Below are 18,742 nucleotides of genomic sequence, written 5' to 3' on the forward strand. Positions count from 1 at the left end.
AAAGGAGGAGGATGAATGGAAGACTGCTTTCAACTGCCCCCTCGAGTGTTTCCAATTTAAAGTATTCCCTTTTGGCTTGCAAGCGGCCCCTGCAGTGTTTATGCAGCTGATCAATGAGGTGCTCCATGAGCACCTGTATAAGGGGTTTTTGGTGTACCTAGACAATATCCTAATCTACACCGAAACAAAGGCAGAACACGTAAAATTGGTCAGTGCAGTCCTGAATAAGTTCTGAGCAGCCAAGCTTTATGCAGCAAAACTATCAAAATGCGAGTTCCACAAAGAAAAAATTGACTACTTTGGCTACCGGATCTCACATGAAGGGGTGAAGATGGATTTGGAGAAAGTACATGCCATTCTGGAATGGGCAGCTCCCCGCACCACAAAACAGCTTACAGAACTTTTAGGGGTTTGTGAATTTCTACCGGAATTCATCCCCTTTCTCCCAAATTGTCCTATCACCAACGTTAAAAATGAAAGCGGTTGATAAGTCGAAGCCCAGCCAGCCCCTGAAATGGATGATGAAGTGCCAAGCAGCATTTGAGAAGCTGAAAATGTTTTTTTCGGTGGAGCCAATTTTAAAACACCCGGATCCAGAAAAGGGATTTAATTCAAGCTGATGCCAGTGATGTGGCTAAGGAAGCAGTACTGCACCAAGAGAACGAGAGAAAGGCTAACAGCAGCCATGTGCTCCAAAAAATTATCAGAAACCAAACAGCATTGGGCTATCTGGGAGAAGGAAGCTTATGCAGTGTCCTCCTTACCTGGAGGCACTTCTTGGAAGGGAGCAAAATCCCCTTCCAAGTATGGACTGACCATAAAAACTTATAAGCTCTCAAAACACCCAGGAAGCTGTCACCTAAAGAAGCACAGTGGGCCCAACACTTCTACCAATTCAATTGCACTATCCACTACTTGCCAGGGGGAGGAACTTCTTAGCTGATCCAGAATGCCACAGTTTAATAGCTCCAAGTCTGATGTAAAACTTTTACTACCAGCACAGCAACTAGCGGCCCCAATGGTTGCAAGGTCACATTAAAGAAGTGCCACACCATTGAACAATGCTGCTTCAACTGCATTCAAACAAGCTTTAAAGAAAAATAAGTGGTTTTCAAAGCATACAAACCTCTGCTTGATGCAGGATGGATGAGCATGGGCAGTGGTGGGGGAACTCTATGTCCCTGCCACTCATTAAAATGTATGCAAGTTTCCCATAATTCAAAACTAGCAGGACACTTTGGATTTGTGAAGATCCTACACCTGATAAAAAGGCAATCCTGGTGCCCATCATTGAAAAAAGGACATTGAACATTATGTGGCCAGCTGCCCAATTTGCACTGCAGCAAAGAAAAGGCAAGGGAAAATCCCTGGTCTGTTGTAGCCGGTAGCGAACCCTTCAGCACCCTGGAGAGAGATTTTTATGGACTTTATTGTAGAGCTACCACAGAGTTCAGGAAATACAGTTGTGTGGGTCATATGTCAAGGTTCCGACAGATGAACTCTTCAAAGAACTCTGAGGTATTGTTTACCTTAAAAAGTCTTTATTAGAGCAATATAACATCGGCAATACTTGGTTAAAGCCGGAATCTGGATTCCTCTCCCCTGAGCACAATAATATTAAGGCATAGTTCCCTCCTTTAATTAACCGTCATAAATCACATTCTCCAATTAGTTTGAAAGGTAAGATTTCCCTCCTTAGCTTAACCCACCAGTTCTTATCACCGCTTATTACATACAACCTTGAAAATGCTCTGCTGCTGTTACGTCTAACTAATCCCCCATGCATATTCTTCCTTCCCCCTCCCATCTTTATCTAACTTTAACTCTAAAAGTGAAACACAAGTAGAAACATAAAATAGCTGCTTCTTCATCTTGTCAAGGGAAGAACATCCAACATCCCCCACCCTCAGATCCAGGCAGCAACAGCCTGGAAAAGGCCTCTAACGCCTGGATCCAGCCTCCAGATGCACATGGAAGTGTGCCCCCCAGCTTCGGTTCCATTCTCTGTTGCAGAGAACAGAGGCCTAAAGTACCATGAGATGATGTGAGATCAGTAGCATGAGATCTCATACCACTGATCTCAAGTGCTCTTGCATTACTTTAGGCCAAGAAAGCAAAGAATCTCAATCCTCACAAGGTGAGTATTGAAGGCCTATTGCCTAGGGAAAGGTGGGGAAGGGGAAGGGAGGGAATAACCAGGGTAAATGTTGCACTGCCACTGTGGTCATTCGTAAGAGTGAAGAACTGCCGTGGTGTGGCAACATTCATAATTTCGGGACTTGCTCGTAAGCACTAGGGGGTGCTTATCACATAACTTCAAACATTTACTAAGGGAACGTTCACAAATCGGGGATTACCTGTATTTCATTTCTCTTCAATTTAGGCTACAGCCTAAATTATTAATGCATGTAATAATAAAGTTGGACTTCTAATCAGAAATTTATAGAATTGCAGTCTAAAAGGTGCTTTTTCAAGAGGCAACTGGACTTTCTTGTTTTTGTTTGAAGACATTTCACTTCTCATCCAAACTTTTTCAGCTCTGACTGAAGTTGACTGAGCTGAAGAAGCTTCTTGGATGAGAAGTGAAACATCTTCAAAGAAAAACAAGCAAGTCTAGTTGCCTCTTGAAAAAACCACCTTTGGGATAACCATGACCTGGATGACTTAGAATCTCCATAGACACAGGATTGCAGGTACATTAACAGGGGTAATTTTTCCCCAAGATTTTCATTCAGACAAAAGAAAAAAAAAACAAAAACTGGCCATTTCAAGCAACACTGTTTGACTTCAAATTTTCTCACTACTGTGATTTACCTGTTGTTTTCTAGCTTGTGAATTACTTGCTGTTTACAGTTTGTAAAAAAGCAAGCAGGGACTGATTACACCCTGAAGTCATTGACAGAAACTGAATTGAATAAGGAGAAAGTGAAATGTTTGGGAGAAGAAACATATTTAAGCACTTGGTCAGGAATCATTTTGGATTCTGCAGTCTTTCTGGAGAAGATTAAAATGGCTATTGCTGATCAGTCATATTATTTCTCATAGAAGTTTTTTTAAAAAGGTTACCTTGGCCAATTTTCTGTAGGTTGAATGGCAACTAGCAGCTATTAGGCTATCATATCATCTGCATCTGTGGCCTTGAGAAAAAAGCAAGAAAGCAAGAAGCTTGTTCTGTATTCCAATTATTTCTATATAACAGAACATTTGAAACACTTCAGCATTATCCCATAAATGGAATGAAGCTGTTTTCCCCCAAATAAGAAACAAAATGTATTATCCATTTCACGTATACTCTCATTGAAATTATTTATTTATGGGATGCAATGTAATTACAACTAAATGTAATTACAGAGTTGCATTTGTTAATAAAAGTTAAGTTTAAAGTATAATTCAAATAAAATATACTTTTGAAGCAAAATGTACATTTTAAAGATTAATAATATATTAATGAAAGGGGTCTATCTGACTTTTGAGATAATTCAGAATTAATTAGATTACTAAAAATATTTCATTCTTTCCTCCCAAGAACATTCTAAAGTTACAAAAATGTACTAGTGACTTTCAATAGTCATATGCAGTGTCTGCATATGATAGGTAGTAGGCAATTCCATTTCCAATTCCCATGCATGGCTCAACATTTCCTTCAGAGACTGAGAGACCCTTTAGAGCAGGGGTCTTCAAACGTGGCCCTTTTATGACTTGTGGACTTCAACTCCCAGAATTCCTCAGCCAGCGTGCCTGGCTGAGGAATTCTGGGAGTTGAAGTCCACAAGTCATAAAACGGCCAAGTTTGAAGACCTCTGCTTTAGAGTGATTTTTGGAGTTGTAGAGTGGAAGAAGTCAGTCCATACATAATGCTGAATCTCAGCAGTTCAATATGAAATATTAATATTTATTAAAAATCAATCTGAAAATCAATTGCCACTGCATTATTTTCAATGAAAGTAGAAATCCTCTTTTAGAAATATTGATATTAAACATTAAAAAATAATGACATTTTTGACATTGCACTCCATGGAATGACTTTTCCCTTACCAAAGGGAAGGTCTACAGCTATAAAGCCATACAAAAAAATCTCACTTAAGTGGCTCTAGATTCACCACACTTTGCACATATAACACACCAAATTTCTTTGGAGATTTTTCTTAAGGATGCCTTTATACAAATAATGTAATTGTGTTATTTATATTATTTGAATATAATAATAATAATAATAAACCTTTATTGTCAAAGTACATGTGTACATTGAGATTAGCTAATAATACAAATGATGTAAACTACAGTGATGAAGAAATTTCATATTTAACAACAGTTGTGATTAATAGATTCTTTCTCTAAATAACAAGGTAAAGCAAGACTTCAATGTGAAAAATACAAATACATTTTATATATAAATATATATACATATAATCATAGTATACTGAAAAAATATCTAAGAGGGAAACACCATTTTACAAGAACTCAATTGCAAGTTTCATTTTTCAAATTTTGATTATTTCATTCATTTTGCGTTTTACTACTGAATTGTTATGAAATTATCTATCTATACATAGTCTAAGTGTAAATAAATATTTCTGGATAGAAAGATCACAATGTGCAAGATCCTATCTGATTTGATTTTTCTAGGATGAGTTACAACTATCAAACAAAGAGACAGGATTCGTAAAGGATTTGCTTCAGTCAAACTTGGATTCTGAAAAGGGCAGATAGAATAAAGATGGATGCCCTTGAACTGTGGTGCTGGAGACAACTATTACACATCCCATGGATTGCAAAAATAACAAAGAAATCCTAGACCGAACCTCACCAAGAACATCATTTGAAGTCAAGATTGCCAAAGACTGTCAGACTTTGGTCATGTCATGAGAGCTGACTCACTCGAAAAGTCAAACAGGCTAGGAGTGATCAGTGGAAAAAGGAGAAGGGGCTGCCCTAGTACCTGCTGGCTAGACACTATAAAGAATGACACTGGGATAACCGTGGTGGATCTGAAGGAGGTTATGTGAAACAGAGGGACATGAAGAGTGCCAAGGGTCAAATATCCTTTACTTTTTAATATTTTTATTATATATTGTGAGGCTGCATTACTAGTTGTCCAGGGTCTCATGTGGCCCATGGGTCACATATTGGACATACCTAGTTCATTAACTACGGTAGATGAACCAAAAGCTAATCCAGATAAGAGAGAAATGGCATAAGAGTGGAGCAATGTGCCTAGGGTAGCAGTGTTCAGCCTGTTCTAGGGAAGACAGCATTTTCCTTGAAAAATAAAGTATCCACTTTCCCATCTTCCCTTTCTAGGGAAAGTGGTAGAAAAGGATGTTGCTTGGCAGCTTCAGAGGGCCCTGGATGAAACGGATTGTGTAGCCCCTTTTCAGTCAGGATTCAGGCCCAGTTATGGGACAGAAATAGCATTTGTTGCACTTGTTGATGATCTCTACTAAGAGCAGGATGGGGTATTGTAATCATTCTTGTTCTCCTTGACCTCTCAGCGATCTTCAATACCATCAACCATGGTATCCCTTTGGGCACCTATGGGGTTTGAGCCTGGGCAGCACATTGTTGTGCTGATTTGGCTCCTTTCTCCAAGGTCAGTCCCAATCAGTGTTGATAGGCAGTGAAAAATCTAGCCCATGGCTGCTCTTTTGTGGCATGCTGCAGGGCTTGGTATTCCTTTTTAACATCTACATGAATGAAGCTGCTGGATGAAATCATCTGGCACCACGAGATGAGGTATCTAATGATGCTAATGACACTCAACTTTAATACCTCCATCCCTGGTGATCCAAGTGATGTACCTACCCTCATGGTGCCAGGAGAGCATGAGGGGAACAACAGGCTTCAGCTGAATCCTGGCAAAACCAAATGGCTTTGGGTACATGGAGCTTCAGGATCTGGGATTAACATCTATAGTTCTGGATGAGGTTACATTGGGGTTTCTTCTGGACTCACAACTCCTGCTCAAAGAGCAGGTGGTAGTCATGGCTAGGAAAGCCTCTCCACTTCATGTTGTGTACCAGTTGCGTCCTTTACTAGATCGGGAATCCCTGCACTGTCATTCAAGCCCTGGTCACCTTATTTTTGGACTACTCAATGCACTCTTTTTTTATTGAAGAGTTTTACAATACATTTTTGAATACAACCCCCCTCCCCTCTCCCCAACCCCCCCTCCCCTCCCCCCTCCCCGACTTCCCAGAGCAAAATACAGAGTATAAAAATACAAACAAACATAATCTAAAATATGCAAACAACTATAAAATATTAAATTCTATTGCACTTTAACTCTTAGTAAAATGACTACAAGCTAGTTATACATTATATCCGCTACTTATTCAAATGCTAAATGAAACTTTTTAGTCTCATATTTATTCTGGATATAATCAATCCATCTTCTCCACTCCACAATATATCTCTGTTGCGATTGGTCATGAGGAGCATTCAGAGGCTATAATTGGTGCAGTGTGCAGTAGCACAGGCAATTTGAGGGGGACCCTAGAGTGGCCCATGTTATACCACTTGTCAGAATCAATTTATAGTTCATTTCTATCTCCTCTGAGCTAAAATCAAATCTCACCTTCTCCTGGATTCTGCCATATTCCCAAGGGGGAGAGGGAACAGGCATGGGGCTTTATTGCTTTCACTTCCTCCATTAAATGTAACCTTTTGTTCATTTGCCTATCTGCTATCCATTACAATGTAACCAATTGTTTTTTATACTAGGCATTCTCTCTGAACTTACGGGCAACTAGAAAAGGGGGTGGGGGAAAGAAATACAACCCCCCGGATCTGGTTTATTTCTCTGAAGAGGTGTGAAGAGTGGTGGAAATGATAATGCTGCAAACGGAACCAGACTGATGTTTTCTTTCTTTTCCCACGATGAACTTGCCACCTGGAGATTGGCTGATCTGGAACTGGCCGAATGAACTGTGGGGTGGGGTTTACTTGGGGGCATTTTAAAAATATCAATCTGTAAGGGAATCCCTCAGATCCTGTCTATTATGCCTGCTATCTCCTATTTCTTAGTAAAAGTTCCTGCTTGGAAAAAACTGTCTCCAAGAGTTCTGCTTTCTTAAGATGTGGGTGAAGTAGGTCCTGACACCACTGTTCCGCGAGCTGCATTGGCTGCCAGTTGGATTCTGCATGCAATTCAAGGTCTTGGTTTTCACTTTTAAAACCCAGCATGGCATGGGTCCAGAGTATCTGAAGAGTCTGACAATTCGCCATGGCGAACTCACCACAGCCAACTTGCCACAGCCAATTCACTGTGGGACAACTCACTGTTGGGATAAGAATTACACTAATATCAAAGAAATAATGGAATAGAATCATTAAAGAAAGGATGCAAAAGGAGGGATAGAATGAAATATGAAGTGCAAAAATTAAAATATCTTTTTTTAAATAATTAAATAGAATTGTTAAAACTGTCCTGCAGTAAGTTGTCCCATGGCGAAGTGGCCACAATGAGTTGGCTGTGGCAAGTTGTCCCTTTCCGATCTGAGAAACCATCTCACAACAATGGGACTGCCCCCCCGCCCCCCACCAGCAGAAGGGCAAGTTATAGGCCCCGTCTCTCAGGGAATTTCAGCTAGCAGGGTCTGGAAGAGCCTTTTCTGCCATAACTCTTTGGAACATCTTGCCCCCTCATTAAGACTGTTCTGAAGTGCTTTCTAATAACTTGCTAATTTGACAAGATACTACCAGACTATTTTTTATTGTTGAGATACCAGCTATAATTATTTCTAGGCCAAAGACAAACTGACAACACTCAAATTTTCTTAACTTGTTTGCTGCAAATCGTTGAATTCTGTTATCTTCAGAAATAATTCAGAAACCTGAATTAGTTCAAAATACAGCTACAGTGCTACTGAGATTTGATCATAACATAATGTGTTTACAAACCTATAATTATCAGCAAACCAAAGTAAATTATTTTAAAGTTTATACAACTTGCCTCTGCCAAGCACATTAGTGCAGAATTCTTTTTCTGGAAAAAGGGAGCTACAGTATCTAGAGTTTGAGTGCTATGTTGGGCTCAAAAACGCAACAAATAGGCCTGAACAAAAGCCAAGCTTCTAAATATTAGTTAATTTAACTTTAAAATCTTATCTTTAGTAACAACTTTAGTAACATTTTTTTGGAGATCTCTGAGAATCATATTCCAGTTTTTAGAGGCTACATGTGACCTTGGGTTTCAGCAACTCAGTAATAAAGTGATATTAGCATCATTCTTTCTGAGCACCTTATACACAATATTAGTTCACTTTTTAATGGTTTTGTTTTAAAAATGTACTACTTTTTCTTTTGTCTCTTTCTCCCCCACACCCAAAAATTCTAACCCCTAACCCTGGGGGAAAAAAGAGCAAACTGTCAAGCACAACCCTAAACATCTATAGGGATTGTGCTCTCTGCACTGACACGCCAATGTAAAGTTAACCATTTCAAAAATATTGCAAACTTAGCTCAGGGACTCTGGCAGACATTAAAAGTAATTTCTGCAAGTAAATGGCGCTAATGGCTATTATTTGGAGAACCTTTTCTTAAGGCAACTGTATTCATTGTATTTTCTCTACTGAAACTTATAATAAAGGCATTGAACGTCATTAAATTAAAAAACTGTTAGAAGCAGGGGAAATAAATTTTGAAAGAAATAACATAATTCCCCCATGCCTTCTGAATCAATCTTCAACTCCCTGCATTTCCATTCTCCTTAAAAGGATGAATCTTTTTTCAACTGGTTTTGACACAATTTGAAGTTTAACTTTTCAAGGAGCTAATGTTTCTTTCTCCAAGAAAAAAATTAGAACTTGTTTTAATTAGGACAAATCCTAAGGAAAGAACAGGTAACAAAACAACAGAGTTAGAAGGAATCTTGGAAGTCTTCTAGCCCAACCTCCTGCTCAAACAGGAACCTCCAGTGATGTAACACCTACAACTTCTGAAGACAAGTTATTTCACTGATTAATTGTTCTCACTGCCAGGAAATTTCTCCTTAGTTCTAAGCTGGATGTTTAGATACTAGAGATGAATTATGTTTTAACTTTTATTTTTAGACTGATGCATTTCTCGGTAACTTTTATCCATTTATCCATCCCCAATAAAATCTTGAATTTCTGAGTGGAATACATTTAGATTTTGGAAGTTTATTTGCCAGCTCCAGAGTTATCTCCCTTGCCTTTTGATGCTTTCAATCAGTAAGAATCTAAATGAGTCTTATTCTACAGAAGAAGCCGGTCAGATGCTTTTCGGCAGTTAATCAGAAAGCGACAGACTTCTCTAGATTCCAATAAGGATTTTTAATAGATAGTAGGAGTAGGAGGGCAGAGAAGGACCAAGTAGGGTGCTAAAGCCTTCATTCTGCGAAAACTACTGCAAGCTTTGTTTATAAGAACGTTCTAGAGATTGTGCAGGTAAACTATTAACGCGGGAACCACGTGTTTCAAGTGCAACTATCACAGAAACCAGGCACGTCTGGAGCGAGACAAAGTAAACAATTGACCCGGGATACCGCTACTCATTGTGTGAGCAATCAAGAGACCGGTGGGGAAAAAAAGACAACGAACAATAAGCTCAGTAACAAAAAATGGTCCGAAACTGCATGGAGCGAAAGGAGGAGCGGGAAACACAATGACTACAGGATGAAAAGTGACCTGCAGGTGCGGTCCTGGTCGGGAAGCACTTCCTTACCTCAGATTCCAGCTAGGCCTAGCGTTTACCCCAAAGGGGGCGCGCCAACGACCCAGACCAGCCCTCCTAGCGTCGAGGGGGGGGCGGAGCCGGGATCTGGCAGCTGCCGCGAAGAAACCCAGGAAGGAGGGGAGGGGCCCAAAGGGCTGCCACCGCGCCCCCTCGGCAGATCGCCTTTCCCGAAGTCAACGCCGCTTCCCGATATAAACCGACTGGTTCTGCCGACTATTTAATTTCCTTGGCTCAGGCTTCCCCCGCCTTGTCGTCTCGTTGACCTACTTCCGGCCACAGGGGGCGCCAAAAGGCGGCTCTTCCGGAGCACATGACTTGCCTTTGCCTTGACTAGCGAGGTTTGCAGTTGCCATGGTGATGGGGAGTGGGCTCTCGAAGTCGATCCTCGTTGGTATTGGGCGGGTCTTGATTTCGATTGCAGGAAGCGTGAGCTATCGGTATTCTCCTCGCGACAGTTAGGAGTTCAGGGAATATAGCTTAGAAGGATGTTTTTTTTTCTTAACTTGTTGAATTTCTGCGAACAAGGATTCATGAACCTCAAAGAAAGTAAGGAATGGTCCTACTAAACCACCGTTTCAAGGAAGAGCGGGAAGCACACGGGATTTGGACGAAGCTGTCAAAGTGGGGACGAGTGAAATGCTAAATCCATACACATTTAGTATTTTGAAAGGGACCTCAGAGGGCTTCTATCTAGTCAACGTTACCTGACATTATCTGAAAATCGTTCAGAAATAATAAATGAACAACATGGGATATTTTGAATATACAAGTACATGCATATTTACATCCTGTAACATCAACACATGCATTAAATCCATTTAAATAGTTAAAGGGACATCATATATCGTTTTCTTAATATTAAGTCAGACTTAATAAAAATTTTGCTTTTACTTAGTTGATTCTAAGCCTTAAGTTTCCTGATTTCATCCTTGCAGATTCAAGCTATTTACTGGTGGTCTGTTTTAGTTATGTGTCCCTCTTTCCATTTTTTATATTTGTCCCTTTTGTCTCTCAGTTTATAAGGGAATTCTTTATGCAACCATACTGGTTCTCTCTGGGTTCCCTTGTTTTCTTTCTCTGTGGTATTCTGTTAGACTGGACTTCTGTAATCCTGTTTTTCAAAGTTTCACAAGCATCCTGAGTTGTTTTCCTCTTTAGAATTTTCCACAGACATGTCAAACTCACAACGTCACGTGACATCGTGCAATGTATCCGGATGGTTTTGCCATTGCCGCCAATGGGGTGGGCGCGGCTTCTGTGTGACGCGTCCGGCCCAAAGGCTGGCAATTTGACACCCCTGAATCCTTCCTAAGTTATTTCTAGGTTTGTTGAAGATAACTCTCTTAAGACACTAGTTTGACTTTACTATTTGTGCCTGAATTATGTTGAATTCTAGTATGACATGGTCACTCTCCCCCAAAGTTCCTGCAACTTCCATCCCTTCAATTATTTCATTCCTATTAGTAATAATTAAGTCCAGTGTAGCTGATCCTCTAGTTACCTTTTCAATCTTTTGGATAAAAAAGTTGTCTGTTAAGTTCACCAGGAACCTCTTTGAGCTCCCACTTGCTGCAGAAATTGTCTTCCTGTTGATATCAGGGTAGTTAAAGTCCCCTATTACTACCATGTATTTCCTGTACACCTTAGCTAACTGGTTAGCAAAATTTCATCTATTTCCTGTGCTTGGGTGGTTGTAGTATAAACCTATCACAATGACATTCCTATTTTCTTTTATATTAACCCATAAGTATTCATATGCTAAGCTTGTAAGCCGCCCTGAGTCTTCGGAGAAGGGTGGGATATAAATGGAATTAAAATAAAATAAAATAAATTCAAGAAGGTTTTCATTCTTGTTTTTGTGAATTTCTGTAGAGATGTAGTTATTTTTTACATACCATGTTTCCCCAAAAATAAGACACCCTGTCAGGACCCACTTCAATCCCACATTTTAAGAAAGCAGAACTCTTGGAAATGAATTCTTCCAACAGGAACTTTTATTAAGAGTAGTTGATAGAAAGCATACTAGACAGGATCCGAGATTTCCTGTGCAGAACAATAGGTTAAGGTATCTTCAAGCAAGACCCCACCCCATATTCCATCCGGCCAGTGTGGGACGACCAATCCCCAGGTGTTAGGTCCATCGTGGGAAAAGGGGAGATAACAACGGTCCGTCTCCAGATCACACAGCGATGGTTGACGGCTCTTCACACCTTCCTCTGGGATTGTAGAACCAAACCAGGCAGGGAGGTTGCATTCTTTATTCCTTCCCTTGTTCTAGCTGACAGTTTAGGGAGATAAGTTCGGAGAGAGATATAGTGCAGGGGAGCAAGATGTTACATTGTAGTGGATAGAGGAAACAAAGGCAATAAACGAAAGCAAACAGTTACATTGTAGCGGACAGAGGAAGCAGAGGCAATAAACCCACGGGCACATACCCCCTCCCCCTTGGGAGTATGGCAGAAGCCAGGGAAAGGTGATATTTGCTTTGGGGTTAGAGGGGATAGATATAAATGAAATAGGAATGGGCTCTGCCACACCCAGAAAATAAAACCTAGCCTGATTTTTTGGGGTGGGCCTAATATAAACCCTACCCCAAAAATAAGCTGGGGGAGTGGACATGGCCAGCACAAAAGGTGGTGAGTGGGCGGGGGCCGACGGTGTTCAGCAGCAACTGCAGCCCGCCAGTTCATTGGCATAGTGCAGGTAACTCTGAACACAGAGGTGGGGGAGGCAGGCAATCCTGATGTGCTGCATGGCCTCCTGGCTCATGGGAGGCTTGCACAGTGGCACCGGCAGCAGGCAGAGGCAGAGGCATGGGAGGAGGCAGGCAATCCCAATGCACTGTGTGGCTGCCTGCCCTGGTGCAGCCATGGGCAAGGTGAGAGGTGGTGGGACAGAATGGGTGGTGTGTCGGGATCGTCTGTCTCCCTCCCTGTGCCTCAGCCTCCTGCCGTTGCTGCTGTGCAAGTCTTCCATGATGTCAACTTTGAAAATGAGCATGGCTGCAGTCATTTTCCCTACTCATTTTCAGTTGACACATAGTCCGGAGGGAGGAGGGTTTACCAGGTGCTTCACTAGACTAAACAGATTTTCTTCTGTGGGAATCAAGGTTATTGGCTGCTCCCAGGACTGGAGGCTAGGCATTTCATGAAAAGCCCGCAAAGAAGATGTATTGGGGAACATAGTAGCTTTAGGGGTGGGATTTTTTAACTTTGTATTGGGGATTGTTACATGTCTATTCAGACTTGGTTTCACTTTTGATGTGCTGATACTTTGTACCAATAAACATGTTCTTTGAGGAACTTGCAAGCCTCAGAGTTCTGCTTTATTTGTCTCTGTCGGAACCATGACATTAAACCAAGTCTCCTAAAAACTTCATTTTTTGGGCTGCTGGGCCCCGACCACCTAGCCACTCACTTTGGGGGGAGCAGTAAAGATTCGGTGAAGACTCAAGATGAAGAAGAAAGTTGAAACCGATACTAGCAGAAATGAGACTCAGGCTGTGGAGTGCAGGCTGGCACTCCAGCCACTGAGGAGGCATCACTGGCAGAAGCTTGGCCGAAAACCAGATTGATCCAACCTGGGAACCTGGTACCGTAGGAAGGAACTACAGCCTTAGCAGACCTCTTCCAAGCCAAGGCTGCCCCTCAACACAGGAGCACTCCTGAAACTGCTGGAGAGGAGCTTTTATTGCTGCTATCCCAGGGTTCTTCATCTGCAGACAGAAAGAAAGGAAAGGGCTCGATGGGATGGGATGACTCCGGAAAGTGGAGATTTCAGTCAGCAGTCCACAGCCCCTCTCTCGAACAGCTTAAGGAGAAGTTTGGCCAGCTAGAGGTAAAAGATACGATTCCTGTTGCCCAGGAGGTGGGTGCAATGGGGAGAAATGCCCCAAATTACCCATCTCTCCCTCCCCCTCACTGAAGTTCCAGCCCAACTGCTGGAGCCTGTGCTGCTTCACCCAGGTGAAGGTGAATGAGTGTCAAACTTAGAGGAGGAAATGGCCGACTGGGTGACCAACCTCCATGATGAGAAGTCCTGAATTGTACAACATTAATTTATTCATGGAGCAACTGAGGGGTCAGTTTGAAGATAAATCCTGAGTTCTGATGGCCGAGAAAAAAATCCACCACCTGAGGCAAAGAGGTCACCCCACAAAAGAGTATGTCCGTGAATTCAGAAGAGTTGCTAAACGGTTGGGGCAGTGGCATGAACGGTCACTGGTCAATTACTTCAAACGGGCTAGATCGCGACTTGCTTCAAGCCTGAATCATTCAAGGTTTTCCTAATCTATTATGTGAGTGTTACCATATGGCATCATCAAACTGGATCGCCCAAAAAAGTCAAGCACCACCAAACCCAAGCCGCTGCATGTCCAAGAGAAACACCTCTATGGCCAACATCCCGAAGCCTCTGCAGCCACCAGAGTCTCCCAAGTGCCAACCAGAGTTCCCATCAAGTGCTACCAGTATGGTCAGATGGATCATGATGCTGGGGAGTGCCCCGCTCCTCACTCTCAACCCAGGAGTGTGCCAGTTGCTGCATCAAAACCACAAAGAGCTCCCAGAGGGGGAAGAGAAGGAACCAACTGTCAAGGCCTGGGCGTTGAAGCCTCCACTCCCGCCGAGCTCGAAGCCAAGCCCCAAGCCAAGCTGCAGCAGATGCTTGCACCGTACAATAGCGATGAGGAAGGCAAGGAGGACCCCCATGGTGAGTCAGCCCATTCCTCCTTTTGCCATTCCTGCCAGACTGATAGTGCTCACATGAATCTGAGCATCCTAATAGACTCGGGGTGCTCTTGGTGCTTAATTAATTTACCCACTTTACTGAAACTGGACATCCGAGCCAAGCTATTGCCTCGTCCCTTGTCTCAAACCCCAATGGGGTTTGAGCAGGCCTACAGGTCCCTCATCAGAGGTGCCCCTGCCACACACCTAACAAAACCTGTACATTTCAAAATGGGTTGGCATTGGGAAATCATCCGTTTTGTGGTGGTTCCAAAGATGACTGAAGCAGTAATTTTGGGGGTAGCATGGCTTGACAAATGGTGTCTTCACATCTGGTGGGAGGAGGGAATGTGCAAATTAAGACTGGGGACAGGGCCCTCCCCAGCTGATACTGATGATAAAACAAAGACACTGGTCATCTGCAAAACTCATGGAGAGTCCCATGAAATCCTAAAAACTGTAGCTGAAAAGCTTGTGGGGATTCAACTTGTTCCTACTGAGTACCGAGATTTGGCAGAAGCCTTTAGTGAGAAGGAATGTGACATCCTCCCCCCACACACACACAATAGCTATGAACTGCTATTGAAATTCTGCTCGGTGCCAAGCTCCCTAAATCAAGGTTGTACTCAGAGAGATGAAAGAACTAAGAGAGTAGGTCGATAAAAACTTAGCTTTGGGTTTCATTCAGCTGGCCAAATCACCCATGGTCGCTCACATGCTTTTCAAGGAAAAGAAAGATGGCTCTCTTAGATTACACATCAATTTCAAGTCTCTCAATGCTGTCAGTATGGAAAACACGTACCCCCTTCCCCTGATGAAGGACATGTTAGCCCACCTTGGCTAAAGGAAGAATTTTTACCAAGCTGGATTTAAGAAAAGCTTATTATTGGATCCGTATTAGGGAGGGGGATGAACAGAAAACAGCCTTCAATTGCCCTTTGGGGATTTTCCAATTTAAAGTGATGCCTTTTGGATTGCAATGGGCCCCTGCTGTATTTATGCAATAGATAAATCAAGTGCTCCATAATCATTTATACAAAGGGGTTTTGGTTTATCTTGATGACATCCTTATCTACACTGAAACAATGGATGAACACATTAAATTGGTCCATGAGACATTAAGGAAACTGTTGAAAGCCAAATTGTATGCAAAACTGTCAAAGCGTGAATTTCACCAGACATGACTATCTGGTGTATCAGATTTCAAATGAGGGGATAGAAATGGAACCTGCCAAAGTCAAAGCAGTTCTAGATGGGAACTCCCATGCACCCGCAAACAGCTTCAAAGTTTTCTGGCGTTTGCCAACTTTTATCGTCAATTTATTCCCTCTTTTGCAGAGATAGCTGTCAGGAGCCACCCCAATCCACATCTTAGGAAAGATCTTGGAGACAGGATTGTCCAAGCAGGAACTGTTACTAAAACATGATTGACAGTGGAAAATCTAGACAGAATCTGGAAACTGTGTCACAGATTGATACTTTTAAAGTGTCCCCGAGTAAAAACCCCTCCCCTCAGTCCATTTGGTCAGTCCCGGATCAGTTAAGTTTCAAGTGTCAAAACCCTTCATGGGAAAAGGAATCTTCCATGCATTTACAACATTTGCTTCCTCCCCTTCAAATTCCAATTGGAGATACAAACCAGAATCCCCCCCTCTTTCTTCTCAGTTCAAAGATTCTTTCCCTGGTCTTTGATGATGGCCCCCAGGCAGGCTGAATAAACAACCTTTCGTCTAATGGATTGTTGTTGTTGTTAGTTGCAAAGTCGTGTCCGACCTATCGCGACCCTATGGACAATGTTCCTCCAGGCCTTCCTGTCCTCTACCATCTTCTGGAGTCCATTTAAGCTCACACCTACTGTTTCAGTGACTCCATCCAGCCACCTCATTCTCTGTCGTCCCCTTCTTCTATTGCCCTCAATCTTTCCCAGCATTAGGCTCTTCTCCAGTGAATCCTTCCTTCTCATTAGGTGGCCAAAGTATTTGAGTTTTAGCTTCAGGATCTGGCCTTCTAAAGAGCAGTCAGGGTTGATCTCCTCTAGGACTGACTGGTTTGATCACCTTGCAGTCCAAGGGACTCGCAGGAGTCTTCTCCAGCACCATAGTTCAAAGGCTTCAATTCTTTGGCGCTCAGCCTTTCTTATGGTCCAGCTTTCACTGCCATACATTGCAACTGGGAAGACCATAGCCTTGACTATACGCACTTTTGTTGACAGGGTATTGTCTCTGCTTTTTAGTGTGCTGTCTAGATTTGCCATGGCTTTCCTCCCAAGGAGCAAGCGTCTTTTAATTTCTTGGCTAAAGTCCCCATCTGCAGTGATCTTGGAGCCCAGGAAAATAAAATCTGTCACTACCTCCATTTCTTCCCCATCTATTTGCCAGGAATTGAGAGGGCCAGATGCCATGATCTTGGTTTTCTTAATGTTTAGTTTCAACCCAAGTTTTGCACTCTCCTTCTTCACTCGCAACAAGAGGCTCTTTAGTTCCTCTTCACTTTCTGCCATTAGAATGGTATCATCTGCATATCTTAGGTTGTTGATATTTCTTACAGCAATCTTTATTCCAACTTTTGATTCATCTAGCCCTGCCTTTCTCATGATGTGCTCTGCATATAAGTTAAATAGGCAAGGCGACAGTATACAGCCTTGCCGGACTCCTTTCCCAATTTGGAACCAATCAGTGGTTCCGTGTCCAGTTCTCACTGTTGCTTCTTGGCCCGCATATAGGTTTCTCAAGAGACAAATAAGATGGTCTGGTATGCCCATCTCTTTAAGGACTTGCCACAGTTTGTTATGATCCACACAATCAAAAGCTTTAGCATAGTCAATGAAGCAGAAGTAGATGTTTTTCTGGAACTCTCTAGCTTTCTCCATGATCCAGCGTATGTTAGCAATTTGATCTCTAGTTCCTCTGCCTCTTCGAAATCCTGCCTGTACTTCTGGTAGTTCTCGATCCACATACTGCTGGAGTCTAGCTTGTAGAATTTTAAGCATAACTTTACTAGCATGAGAAATGAGTGCAATAGTGCGATAGTTTGAACATTCTTTGGCACTGCCTTTCTTTGGAATTGGAATGTAAACTGATCTTTTCCAATCCTGTGGCCACTGTTGAGTTTTCCAAATTTGCTGGCATATTGAGTGTAGCACTTTTACTGCATCGTCTTTTAAGATTTTGAAGCTCAGCTGGAATACTGTCACTTCCACTAGCTTTGTTATTGCTCAGCTTTTCTAAGGCCCACTTCACTTCTCATTCTAGGATATCTGGCTCGAGGTCAGTGACCACCTCATTGTGATTATCAGGGACGTTAAGCTCATTCTTGTATAGTTCTTCTGTGTAATTTTGCCACCTCTTCTTAATCTGTTCTGCCTCTGTTAGGTCCCTGCCATTTTGGTCCTTTATCATGCCCATTTTTGCATGAAACGTTCCTTTCATCTCTCCAATTTTCTTGAAAAGATCTCTGGTCCTCCCTATTCTATTGTTTTCTTCTATTCCTTTGCATTGTTCATTTAAGAAGGCATTCTTATTTCTTCTAGCTATTATTTGGAATTCTGCATTTAATTGGGCGTATCTTTCTTTTTCTCCCTTGCCTTTCGCTTCCCTCCTTTCCTCAGCTATTTGCAAAGCTTCCTCAGACAGCCATTTTGCTTTCTTGCATTTCTTTTTCTTTGGGATGGTTTTGGTTGCTACCTCTTGTACAATGTTGCAAACCTCTGTCCATAGTTCTTCAGGCACTCTGTCTATCAGATCTAATTCCTTAAATCTATTTGTCACCTCTACTGTACAGTATATTCAACAGGGATATGATTTAATTCATACCTGACTGGCCTAGCGCTTTTCCCTACTTTCTTCAGTTTAAGCCTAAACTTTGCAACAAGAAGCTCATGGTCTGAGCCACAGTCAGCTCCTGGTCTTGTTTTTACTGACTGTATAGAGCTTCTCCATCTTTAGCTGCAGAGCATATAGTCAATCTGATTTCTGTGTTGACCGTCTGGTGATGTCCATGTGTAAAGCCGTCTCTTGGGTTGTTGGAAAAGAGTGTTTGCTATGACCATCGTATTCTCTCGACAAAATTCTATCAGCCTGTGCCCTGCTTCATTTTGTACTCCAAGGCCAAACTTGCCTGTTATTCCAGTTATCTTTTGGCTTCCTACTTTAGCATTCCAATCCCCCATGATGATAAGGACATCATTTTTTGGTGTTAGTTCTATAAGGTGCTGTAGGGCTTCATAGAACTGGTCAATTTCATCCTCTTCAGCACCGGTGGTTGGGGCATAGACTTGGACTACTGTGATATTGAATGGTTTGCCTTGGAATCGAACTGAG

General features: G+C 42.2%; 1 protein-coding gene and 1 long non-coding RNA gene across 2 annotated transcripts in view; one reads left to right on the plus strand and one right to left on the minus strand.

Annotated features, from left to right (window-relative positions):
• Positions 1 to 9,935, minus strand: part of PHC1 (polyhomeotic homolog 1) — a 153,188-nt gene extending 143,253 nt beyond the window's left edge. Inside the window, exon 1 of the mRNA XM_083354459.1 lies at positions 9,685 to 9,935. The gene's annotated coding sequence lies outside the window, so the exon portion shown is untranslated. The remainder of the gene's footprint in view (positions 1 to 9,684) is intronic.
• The window catches only part of LOC310635498, an 838,887-nt gene that overhangs the window by 564,368 nt on the left and 255,777 nt on the right, over positions 1 to 18,742 (plus strand). The gene's annotated exons all lie outside the window — the stretch shown is intronic.

Source organism: Vipera ursinii, assembly GCF_947247035.1.
Source record: "Vipera ursinii genome assembly, chromosome: 2".
NCBI lineage: Eukaryota > Metazoa > Chordata > Lepidosauria > Squamata > Viperidae > Vipera > Vipera ursinii.